This window comes from Astyanax mexicanus, chromosome 5 (genome assembly GCF_023375975.1).
Source record: "Astyanax mexicanus isolate ESR-SI-001 chromosome 5, AstMex3_surface, whole genome shotgun sequence".
Lineage (NCBI taxonomy): Eukaryota > Metazoa > Chordata > Actinopteri > Characiformes > Acestrorhamphidae > Astyanax > Astyanax mexicanus.
The window spans coordinates 25,536,382-25,549,713 of record NC_064412.1 but is presented as its reverse complement, the minus strand read 5'-3'; the positions used below and the strand labels follow the sequence as shown (position 1 = coordinate 25,549,713).

The window sequence follows — 13,332 nt, the reverse complement described above, 5'->3', positions numbered from 1 at the left end:
GAAGAGATCACTTTAGTTTCTGAATCAGTTTCTCTGATTTTGCTATTTATAGATATATGTTTGAGTAAAATGATCATTGTCGTTTTATTCTATAAACTACAGACAACATTTCTCTCAAATTCCAAATAAACATATTGTTATTTAGAGCATTTATTTGCAAGAAATGTCCGAATGAAGAAATGGCTGAAATAACAAAAAGGATGCAGAGCTTTCAGACCTCAAATAATGCAAAGAGAAAACAAGTTAATATTCATTTTAAGGTTTTAAGAGTTCAAAAATAAATTTTTGGTGGAGTAACCCTGGTTTTTAGTGACTGTTGAGTTTTCATGCATCTTGGCATGTTCTCCTAGCTCCACCAGTCTTACACACTGCTTTTGGATAACTTTACGCCACTCCTGTTGCAAAAAAAAAATCAAGGATTTTAGCTGGGTTTGATGGATTGTGATCATCCATCTACCTCTTGAATATATATACATTCCAGAGGTTTTCAGTTTGGTAAAATCAAAGAAACTCATCATTTTTAAGTGGTGTCTTATTTGTTACAGAGCTGTATGTATGTATCAGTTTGTCAGTTAGCAGGTAGCCTTTATTTCAAGCCAGGACTCTTCATAATTTACATGGTTTAAGCTAAAAGCTGATTGCATATATTGCTTGGTATTGGTTTGCTATTGTCTTGGTGCCTATGTGGTGGGTCTTACCCACCTTGAGATGCTCATTCATTCCAGTGGAGTCATTCAGGAACAGGAAACAGGAATCAGAGGTGTGATGAGCCACATTGTGGGATATTGGTACAGTATTTGCTCATAAAGTCTGTGATGTCAGTGACCAGGCTTATGGTTCTTCAGGTCTCTAATCTAATCTTAAAAGGCTTCTTCTTCTTAAAAAAAAAAAAAATGTTTTTAAATTCTTGACCCAATATGTAACTGATCATGTTTAGCTTCTCAAGCTTGGCTAAGTCTAATCTTTTACGCTATATAATCTATTAGGCTATAATAGCTTTATAGCTTCATCGCTTTCCTCCATTTAATTCACTTGCGTGGAATTTTTTTCCACCCACACATCCATGCACATATTATGTTAAAGTCACTGCTGGTATGAATTGAGAATAGTAATAGATAATATTCTTGGCTTGGGTTTCTGTTTTATGAACATTTGGGAAAATGTATTATTGTTTTATTGTACAAGCATAAAGCATACACACACACACAGCAGGCTACAATTGGGTGCTGCCCAGTTTTCTATATTTATGAATGAACATGGGCACACAGTGTTATTAATTAAAAAGCATCACCATTGTCACCCCTTACTATACAGCTCTGGAAAAAATAGAAGATCAGTTTCTCTGATTTTGCTATTTATAGGTATATGTTTGAGTAAAATGAACATTGTTGTTTTATTCTATAAAGTACCAACAACATTTCTCCCAAATTCCAAATAAAACATTGTCATTTAGAGCATTTTTTTGTAGAAAATGCAAAAGTCTTTCAGACCTCAAATAATGCAAAGAAAAAAGTTAGTATTCATTTTAAGTTTTTAAGAGTTCAGAAATCAATATTGGGTGGAATAACCCAGGTTTTTAATCAGTTCTCATGCATCTTGTCATGTTCTCCTGCACCAGTCTTACACACTGCTTTTGGATAACTTAATGCCAAAATTCCTGGTGCAAAATTTAAGCAGTTCAGCTTGGTTTGATGGCTTGTGATCATCCATCTTCCTCTTGATTATATTCCAGAGGTTTTCAATTTGGTAAAATGAAAGAAATCCATCATTTTTAAGTGCTCTCTTATTTTTTTCCAGAGCTGTATTTGCAGTATATTGAGATTTTATTTTATACAGTGTTGCCCAGCCCTAACTGGTTGATATCTTTTCAATCTTTTTTTTCACAAATTCCTGCTGCGGTTTGGTGATATTAACACAGGATTACCCTTGAAGTTGTGGTATTCTCTCTCATTGACTGACACAGCATGGATATGTCCTCTAGACAAGTTAACTGATATCTGCTACAGAGGGACGGCCATCGCCGCAAATTTCCTCCCTCAGGAGTCGCGTGGGGCAATACTATTACCCTTTCGCTATACGCTGCCCGGCCGTATCCCGGAATGTGTGTGAATGGTAGATAACCTGCTGGACAGGTGTAAGCAGATTAGGTGTGGCTGTGTCTATCTCTGCTGGAGCAATGAGAGGGGAAGAAGCCTTGATGGCTGAACAAAGGCTGACTGGCAGGACCAGTAGACTGATGTTTGTATGATGGGTCTTGTGGCTGTCCAGAGATAAATGGCTTCCCCTCCGCTGGCTAGGCAGGGGACGCTGGACGCAAGCCAAGCTGCTCTAGGACAGGAGAGAAGAGAAGAGCCTGTCACCAAGAGTACTGATATGTACTATCCTGCTGCCAGGAGCCGGCTCCACTCGTTCTGTTGCAAAAAAAAAGGACAAAAGGAGGATTTTCAGCTATTTGTTGATATCCCCTATTTCCGATGCGCTACTGCTTAACATATGTAAAAAAAAAGTTGCATCAGAGGAAAAGTGCTAGATCAGCCACTACTGCAGTTGGTATTAAAGGGAACATATTATGCTAAATTAACTTTTTGCCTTCTTTTTTATTTCCACTTTGGTCTCAACTGCCCCTATAAACACTCCAAGTGTGTAAAAAAACACAGAGCAGAATTAGCTAGCAGACTTCATCTGAGGGAGGGATCTGTGGTCAGCAGATGAGGGAGATGTGAGTACTTTTAAATAATGACTTGTGTGCTTCAGTTAAGCATGAACTTGCTTTGTTTGGTTAATGCTCAGCGCATACATGGGGAGTGTTGCCAGCAACAGCCTATTTTCATAAAAGTGACAGAGCCCTTAAATAGCTCATTCTGAAAGGTACTAAATCTGGCAAGAATACAGTTGATAAGATCTCTTTATGTGAGAGTACATTTGTGCAAAGTACTTCATGAACATGTTTTGTATAGATCTATAGATCTATTCTAACTTGTGTAAAAGAGGTATAACATGTCTCCTTTAAGTTGCTAGTACTTGTAATAAATGCTTAATGCACTCTTTCTTCTGTGATGCTCTTTATTAACAGTAATGTTTATCATTTTTAGTTTATTATTTAGCAGATTTTATTGCATCTACAGTAAGGTCAGGTATACAGTATACAGTGAGAAAAATAAGTATTTGAACACCCATTGACTTTGGAAGTTCTCCCACTCAGAAATCATTGAGGGTTCTGAAATTTTCATATAAGGTGCATGTCCACTATGTGAAATCACACTGTAGGATTTTTTTTTTTAGATTATGTCTCTCACAGTAGAAATGCACCTTATATGAAAATTTCAGACCCCTCCATGATTTCTAAGTGGGAGAACTTGCAAAGTCGCAGGGTGTTTAAATATTGATTTTCCTCACTGTAAACAGGTTAAACAATTTTACCCCAAACCCTAATTTAAATTCCCCAAATCCCAAATGTAGTTGACCATTTAGGTAGTGCTTGGAAATATGACTTTATTTTTGTACTATAACATCTTTAATCTTGTAATATTACGACTTTATTGTGAAAATTCTATGTTGTGTATCTTTCTTATCGTAATTTTTCGAGTTTATTCTTGATGTGAACTGTTTTTATTTTGCTGCAGCAGTGGTAGAGAGGTCTAGTTGTCAGTGTTGGAGATGAGCCCAGTCAAGCCTGGCTAATTCTACCCACCAGCATGTGGTATGGGGTAGTTGTTTATGCTCGCTCAGCTTTTAGTATTTTTTTTTATTTTTTTATTTTCTTCTTTATTTAACCAGGCAGATCATTAAGAACAAGTTCTTATTTACAGTGATGGCCTGACATAAAACACAAATAAGTAACACTTAAAAAAAAAAAACAACAAACAAAAACATAAAAACAGGATGAGAAAAAACATTAAAAACCATTAAATCAGCAGGCCTAGGTATAGAGGCAGGAAACTAAACTGAAGGATTAGATGGAGGGGAAACATTTGCAGGGATCCGTGAGATGGTGGGAAATAAAACGTTTGAAGGCTGGGACGGAGATAAAAGTAACCAGTTTGAGGTGAGTTTGTAGTGCATTCCAGTCTGTGGCAGCAGCTGACTGGAATGATGCACGGCCAAGTATAGATCTGGTTTGAGGAATTGTTAGCAAAATACGAAGAGAGGACCGAGTGTTATACATGGTAGGTAAACGGTGCAATAGACGAGACAAATAAGGGGGTGTCTGATTAAGAATGGTCTTATAGATAAGAGTGAGCCAGTGAATATGACGACGAGTATGAAGCGATGGCCAATTTACCAGAGAGTAAAGACTGCAATGATGAGTATGTAGGGGGGCATTTGTAGCAAAACGAATGGCAGAATGATAGAGTGTGTCCAGTTTAGCAAGAGTGCCTTTAGAGGCAGTTCTATAGATAGTATCTCCAAAATCAAGTGTGGGAAGAATAGTCATTTTTATAAGCGTGAGTTTAGAAGAGAAAGTAAAAGCGTGACGGTGGCGGTAAAGGAAACCAAGTTTGGCCCGCACCTTGGACTGTAACTGAGAGATGTGATGTGAGAAACACAATGTAGAGTCTAGCCAAATACCCAGGTATTTGTAGGTAGAGACTTCCTCCAAAATTTCCCCCTCACAGGTTGAGATGTTTAGGGGAGACGGAGAGGGAACACCCTTCCTATGAAACCACATGACTTTTGTCTTGGTTGCATTGAGGGACAATTTCAATTGTGAAAAGGCATGTTGTACCTGAAGAAAACTATCCTGAAGCGTGGATTGGACAGAAGACGGAGAAGGACCAGAGGCATATAAAATTGTGTCATCAGCATAAAGATGAATATGTGAATTGCCAGCAGTTAGGGGAATATTATTGATGTACATGGAAAACAACAATGGGCCAAGTATAGAACCCTGAGGAACACCCTTTGTAACCAAGAGGGGGTGAGAGAGTGAATTATCAAACCTTACGCGTTGCACTCGATGAGAGAGATAGTGCGAGAACCAAGCCAGCGAGTGACCCAATACCCCAATACTACTCAACCTACGGATGAGGGTGGGATGGTCAACCGTGTCAAAGGCCTTTGCAAGGTCGATAAATATAGCCGCGCAGTGTTGTTTGGTGTCTAGCGTAAGTGTAATGTCATTTAATACCTTTAAAGTGGCTGTTGTGCACCCGTACCCAGCGCGGAACCCAGACTGTACATCAGAGAGTATACCACAATTATTAAGATAGTCAGAGAGCTGGTTGTATACAAGCTTCTCAAATACCTTAGACACACAGGGCAGGATAGAGATAGGTCTGTAGCTATTTGGATCTGACTGCTCCCCTCCCTTAAACAAGGGCAGGACAATAGCTTCTTTCCAATCGGAGGGTATTTCAGCCGTATGGAAAGAAAGATTGAAGAGATTGGTTATGGGTGCTGCAATAATGGGAGCTGCAGTTTTAATGAAAAATGCGGGGAGGTTGTCAGACCCAGCTGATTTTTTGGGGTCTAGAGCAGACAGTTCCTTTAAGACCTCCTCCTCTGTAAAAGGCCGAAAGGAGAAGCTGTGTATAGGAGGGTGCAGGTGTGGAGCACTTTGAAGAGTACAAGCTGTGGATGGCGTTATAGTAGGGCCTTTGGACAATGTATTCTCAGAGACAAAGCCAGACTTTACAAAATGACTGTTAAAAGTATTTGCCATTGCAGTCTTATCTGAGATAACGTGATCATTAACTTTGAGTAAAACAGGTATGGCCAAGGACTTATTCTGAAGTTTTCTTACTGTTTTCCAGAAAGCATTGGGATCAGAGCTACAATGTGTAAATTGAGCCTTGAAGTAACCAGATTTGGCCTGTCGTACGGCTTGTGTTGCCCTATTACGGAGTTGCCGGAAATTTAGGAGGTCAATGGGAGACTTGGATAGACGAGCTTTTCTCCAAGCAGCATTCTTTAGATAAAGAAGAGTTGTAAGCTCTTGAGTGAACCAGGGACTATGACGATTTTTCAATCGTTGTTTTTTGAAGGGAGCATGCTTATTGATCACAGCACTAAACTGGTCTTTGAACAGAGACCACGCATCATTCACATAGGGAATCAGACTGACTCTGTGCCAGTTAATATTGGCCAGGTCATAGAGGAAGGCTTGGGTGTTAAAATGCTTTAGCGATCGTTTAATGCTGATAGTAGTGGGCTGCTTGGTGAGGATATTTTTGCGTATACAGGCTATAAAACAGTGGTCACTGAGGTCACTGCAGAACACACCAGATTGATACATATGAGGAGTATTAGTAAGAATTACATCTAACAAGGTAGCTTTCTTTGAACAGTTGGAATTAAACCTGGTTGGTTGAGTAATAATTTGTTGTAAATTAAGGGAGTCTAACTGCTGTGTGACTTTCTCAGGAGGCCTAAGCATGTCCCAATTAAGATCACCCAGCAGAACAAACTCAGAGCTAGTAAAGGGTGCCAGTGCTCTACTAAGAGCCTCAAGAGTACATGCAGGGGCTGAGGGAGGGCGGTAACAGCCGGCCACTGTAATAGAGACATTTTTTGATAGCTTTATCTTAATAATCAAGAGGTCAAACTGTTTTGGAATAGACTTGGCAAGTAACACTGAGCATTGTAGTTGTTCTTTGAAATAAATTGCTACTCCCCCACCTTTAGAAGACCTATCTTGGCGGAGTAGATTATAGCCAGTAATATTGGCATCAGGATAAGAGACAGAATTACGCAGCCATGTCTCAGTCAGGACAAGGACATGAGGCTTGGAGGATTCCACCCAGACTTTAAGTTGGTCCATTTTTGGCACCAAACTTCTTACATTTACATGAAGAAAACCCATATTGTTTCTAACACAAAAATCATGAAAACCAAGATCATGTGCCTGAAAACCATTGAGGGGGGGAACAGTGTCAAAAGGACCAGGGTTGACATGAACATTACCAGAGATTATGAGTAATAACACAATCAGAGCACGTCAAAGGGAGGATAATTCATTGTGTTTACATTTGTCAAGTGTGGGAGAATTTTTGGGAGAATTAGAAGGTAAAATAATCATATTGCTAAGAAGACTCATAACATAACATGAAGACAGAGGAGGAATAGTAATGTTTACAATTGGTGGTAACCCCAGAGACAATGTAAACAGCAGGGAAGATAGGTCTCTATTATAGCTGTTGACTAGGTCAGTTTGATAGTCCGGCAAATAAAGGGGGTCAAAGAATATCAACTTCCCCATGTGTGCAACTGGTAAGGGGGGTGATACAGTAAGGAGGAAAGCAAGAAACAGGAGAACATTGATTTGATTGAGGCTGGCCATGCTAGGCTAAACAGTTAGCACAGTTAGCTGAATAAGTTAGGTCACACTCACTTCCCCACAAGTTGTATAACCACAGTCACGAACTTGTTAGTCCATAGTCCACATGCAGCAGATGTAGCAGCAGAAATGGAGCTTGCAGCACCAGCAGTGGTAACAGTATAATCCGTGCGGCGGGCTGTAGGATCCGGGCGGCCGGGCTGTAGGCGCTGTGTGGCGGCGGCGGCGGCTCTCACTGTGCGGCGGCGGCAGCTCACACAATCCACACTCTGTGACGGGTGGTGGTCACACTCACCTCCCCACAAGTTGTATAACCATAGTCACGAACTTGTTAGTCCATGGTCCACATGCAGCAGATGTAGCAGCAGAAATGGAGCTTGCAACACCAGCAGTGGTAACAGTATAATCCGTGCGGCGGGCTGTAGAATCCGGGCGGCCGGGCTGTAGGCACTTGCTAGCGGACCTGCGGGATGTGGATTAGCAGGTGAAGGACGGTCCTATCGCGGCTCTGCAGTGTCCAGAGTGTGGCCATGAACTCAGAGGCCTGTCTGGCGGCAATGGGCTTCCAAATTAGGCATCCCAGCGCGAGCGAAGTGTCTGTGCGAAGCGCCAACACAGCCCTGCCTGCCCTGCCGATTCCTGCCGAATATGTATGATTAGTACAAGACTCCCATAGTGCCTGTTTCTCAAGTTTCCCATGTCTCAACAACATGACATAATAAGCTGCAACGTTATGTTTAAATCAGCACTTTAGCATCTGATGCATCGTATGGCGCATCACACATCAACTGTTACTGTGTGTTAGAACAAAAAAAAAACACACACACAAAAACGGTTTAAAGCACAGAAGCGTTATGTAACACGCCACCTTGCCATCTATACGTATGAATATGCTACAGCTCCGGAAGATGAAGGTTATGCTTCATGCAGCCTTCATTTCATCCTGGTTTGCTGCCTACAGCGTTGAACCCCCCTCTGAAAGTACACTTGGCGTTATTCAGATCCAGACTGCTCGATGCTTTCTCAGGAGCACTCACATTAAAGAGTGCTCATTGCCTTGGGCTTCCATTATCATGGCCAAAGAAAAGTGGGAATAAGATGAGTCAAGGCTGAACCACTCTTTTTTTTGCGCGTTATTCCTGCATTGCTATGTCAGAGGAGTCCTTGAAAGAGCTGCATCTCCATTTGTGTTTTTGTCATCCCGTTCGCTTCTCTCTGTTTTGATGACATGTTTGTCAAGCAGATTTTTTCAGCAGAATGCTTACATTTGTGCACACGCTCTGACAGCCAGCTCTTTTTGCCGTGCAGCATCAGCCCTTTTTTTTCCCCAGGCGTCAGGGGTTTGTTTCAGTTTCTGTACAGCGCTACCGGTGTCCGTTCACAGGCCCTGGGGCGATGGTGAAAACAGTCTGCTCCATCTGCGCTCAGTTTAAAGTCGTAATAGTCGTAATGATTCTATACTTAGCATTAGTGCTCGGCTGTACAGCCAAAAAATTCATATCACTTTTTTTTCAAGATTCTGACAGTTTCACGGTATATAACGGTATATTTGTTATTATTTTTTTATTTTTTATTTTTTTTAATGACTATTTTTTAATATAGGTTTGTGAGTTACTTTATTGTTACTAGTACATATAATATAAAACATTATGGCTTCAAATTAAGGCTTTGATTACAATTGGGTTTAATTTGTCCCACAAAATTATACAATATATGAAGAAATCAGACTTCATTAGCAAAAAAACAGCTGAAGATTATAAACAATAGCCAACAACTTTAACACAGCTTACTTTACAAAATATAAAAAAATATTTTAAATAATTCCATAAACACATGATACTTGTATAACACATAAGAAATTATACCATTTTAAAGACATTTTAATTATTCATAGTTAATCAAATATAAATAATATATTCTTTTTTTCCTTACCGACTGCAGTCCACACTGTATGTATGAAGTTACAGTTATTGAAGTCTTGGTCTGGTATTGCAAGACTGGCTTCGCTGTTATATATGTGAACAAACATACAAACAAATTCACTAAACAATATCATGATTCAAATAAAATATTATTGAGGTTATGTCCATCCACTGATTGATAAATCGAAAATGTAATTATCGTGAAGGTCCTTAGTTCCAGGAAGGTTAGCATGTAACGGTACAGAAATAATGCTCCAGGAAACGTTAAGGAAACGTTTATAAAATGTATAAATACATTTCCAAAACTAAAAATTAAAACACTGACGCAAGTGATGTTGCAATGAACAAAAACTTTCTTAGAATGTTAACTGTCAGAAAACAGTTACATCATATTACATATTAAATGGGTTTTGTGAGTTACTGTATTGTTAGTAGTACATATAATATAAAACGTTATGGCTTTAAATTAAGGCTTTGATTACTATTGGGTTTAATTTGTCCCACAAAATTAAACAATATATGAAGAAATCAGACTTTATTTGCAAAAAAAAAACAGCTTAATAATAACAACTTTAACACAGCTTACTTTACAAAATATAAAAAAAATATTTTAAATAGTTCCATAAACACTATAAATGGACATGGACTCAATGTTGAAGTATTCAAAGAGATATTTCTCAAAAGCTCTATTGCACTAGTAAGACACAAGTTTAATATAAATTTACTATATATTATTACTATATATTATACTATATATTATTCCTGGAATTATACAATTCCATTTTTTCTCCAGTCAAAAATACATTCAAATCATCCTTCGAGCTTCAGTATTAAAATATTTAAAAGGGCTGTAGTTACTGCTCTATTTTACTGGGATAAAACACTCTTACAGTGAGAAACAGAATCAGGAGGTGTTCAGATTGACTCCACACGGCTGCGTGTGCTTCTCTGACGGTTCTGTTTCACATGGCGCTCTGCAGCGCCCTCTAGAGGTGTGGCGGTATGAGAGAAACACATACCGGTAATAGTTCCCCCCCGCGGTATACCGACCAGCACTACTTAGCATCTATTTTATACAACATACAGGATGTGTATGTGTATATTTGGAAGGCACATTTTTTGCATAGTAGCCTGTACATATTGAAATCTGTTCTTTATATTCTGCATGTAAAGGCAAAATGTGTGTTATTTAGAATTTCATTATGCATCTCATGCCGTTTTCATAGCTCTTCTATTCTAGATGAATAGGATTGAGGATTGTATACTTACCCCTGGTGTGAATCATTTGGGCAGGTGTGAATTTTGATTTGTAAAAATGCAACTGTACCAGGACTCTTGGGAGAAGGTGGTATCAGGGTGTTTTTACACTTGTGCCAAATTAATACTAGTGCATGTGTAATGCTGTACACCAGCGTGAAGTGCTGTAAGATATTCTGGGAAAATAATGCACTCATTTTAGACTTGATATAACACAGTGGATCAACACCAGCAGATGACATGTCTCTCTCCAAACCATCACTGATTGGTGGAAACTTCACACTAGACCTCAAGCAGCTTGAACTGTGTGTCTCTCCACTCTGCTCTCTTAATTTCCAATTGAAATATGCTAAATTTACTGCTGGTCAATGATGGTTTATATTTATAAGGCGCACTATCAATAAACGTCTATTTTCTGTTTTTATTTTCATACATAAGGCACACTGTATTATAAGGCGCATTTTAAGTGACAATAGTAAGGAACAGGGGTTACGCTGAATCAAACAAAACTGTAAAACATTTTCTTTTAAAGTCAAACAAGCTCTGGATGTTAATCTACACAAATTCATTTACTGAAAACTGTTTATTTGGTTAAGTAAAGCGCTTCTGTTTAAGGTTCCAGGAAAGTTATCGTGTAACGTTACAGAAGTAATGCTCCAGGAATGTTTTGAAAAGAAGTGACATAACAGTGGTTTGCATCAAAATGTTATTAGAATGTTTCTTACATAACGTTCCCAGCTATGTGAATACTAACGTTATGGAAACGTTTATAAAATGTATAAAAACGTCAAATAAAAATGTTTTAAAAATGTTAACTGTAATGTTTAGAAAACATTTAACTAAACAAAAGTTGTTTGCTGGGTTCATGGCTGTTAGCATTTTAAGTTTGATTGTAAATGTCACAGACTGAAGCAGCTTGAATGAAAATAGATCCCCCACCAAGAGCAGATCTTGATTACCTCAAAAACAAAACAGATAAAAAATCATTTACATGGCACCAACGCATCACCGATAGCCAAAAGACAATAATCTGCATGCTATTGTCATGAATTTAAATAATCTGTTGATTTGATAATGCCAGTAATTGTCCCAAGGATAGGTTGCATATATTTTAGTCAGGGTTGTTAATTAAAGTAGAGATGGCTCTCAGCAAGTAAGCGATGAATGAATGAGTGGAGCCCAAATCTGTACTAAAAAAACAGCTTGACTGGGTTGTAATTTATACTGAGATGTTCAGACTTTCTTCTTTTTAAAATGGCTTTTATCATAGTACACAGTACAGCCTAATACATAGCCAAAAATATTTTAATGTCTCAGATACTTTGAATGTTACAGTCCGTGCTGTTTGTAAAGTCTGAATGTAATGTATTTATTAGACTGTATAATTGACATTTTAAATCTATGTCTGGTTTTGTGGATTTGTGTGTCGACATTTGTCTCTCAGTTGCTAACGAGGGCTTTTACTTTTTGCATTAATTTATTTTTTTTCACTACATATGCCGTATTTTAACAATCTGTTGGCGAGCCGTCAGGACGCTGCGTGATTTAGGTCTTGTCAATGTGTCTTTGCCATAGACTGTATATAGCTGGACAGAGCATCATCTCTCAAAAGTGAAGCCACCACAGGTCGGGCGGCCCCTGCTGTTCGGTTTCAGAAAGCTGTGTAACCCCACCCATCCCCATAGGTTTCAATGGCAAAACAGACAACTTTCAGGATTCAGGATCGCCAACATGGCGGAAGATTTTGGCTTCATTTTCATTGAATGAATAGGAACGGAGACACGGCGTCCATCTTTTTTTTTACAGTCTCTGGTCTTTGCTATCGTAATCACGAAAATAAAAGTACAATTTGTGCACTTCTTCTATGTACTACTTCTCTTAATTAATCATGGGTGAGCTTTGGGCATAACATGAAATAATCAGCGTCACTTGCCATTCCTTTTAAGAGTCAGGTGCACTCTGAATTGGCGGATTGATATTTTAATGGTGCAGCACTTCTGCACTTTTCAGAGGACACTGTCCTGCTTTTTCGTGCTGTGAAGCCAAAATGTTTAAATATCGTTATCACAAAAATACCCTGAATACCGTGATATTATTTTAGGTCCATATGGGTGATATAATTAAATATTTTAATGGGTGGCTATAATTTTATTGTTGTTTGTAGTAAAAACAAAATCACACTGTTCTCATTTCCCATTACATATATATAATAGAGGCATATTTCGTATCTGTTCAGTATCATTTATTGCACTTCAATTCTGAATATATGGAATTCATTATTGGTATCATTGAATGTTGGATCATTGACTTCTCTTACAGTCTGGTGAAAATCTATATTAGGGGTGTGCCATTACATATTATATCATATGCAAATAAAATTATCGGCAAATATAATTGAATACTGCCAAAAATATTGTTATAGCAAAATACCCTGAAATATATTCATATTATTATTTTAGGGCCATATCGCCAACCTCTTGCAGGAACATAAAATCTTTGAATATTTAAATAAAAATGGACAATATTTTTCAAGCTAAACATACAGAACATGTGTGTAATGCATGTTTAATGCTACATTCAAGATGTTTTAGCATGGAGTTATAAAGGTTCCTAATTGTGCTTTGCGATAATACATCCCATGCAGCTCTGATATTCCTGCAGATTTTGTGGTAGAGGGGTGGAGTATTGATACCAAGATAAATAGCATCCCACACATCTGTGTTTTTAAGAAAAGCTCTTATAATGGCAGCAGTATATGATGAATGAGCACTGTCCTGTTGGAATAGCAAATTCAGAAAAGGTATTTCTTAATCTGATCCTTCTTTGTTCTTCTGGGATTTTCAGCAGAACAGTCTCTCAAATGTACTCAGGATTTTA

The 13,332-nt window shown here is 38.4% G+C and overlaps 1 protein-coding gene across 18 annotated transcripts in view; it reads left to right on the top strand.

The window, feature by feature from the left end:
* The window catches only part of lrrc7 (leucine rich repeat containing 7), a 223,839-nt gene that overhangs the window by 79,161 nt on the left and 131,346 nt on the right, over positions 1-13,332 (top strand). The window lies entirely within an intron of this gene.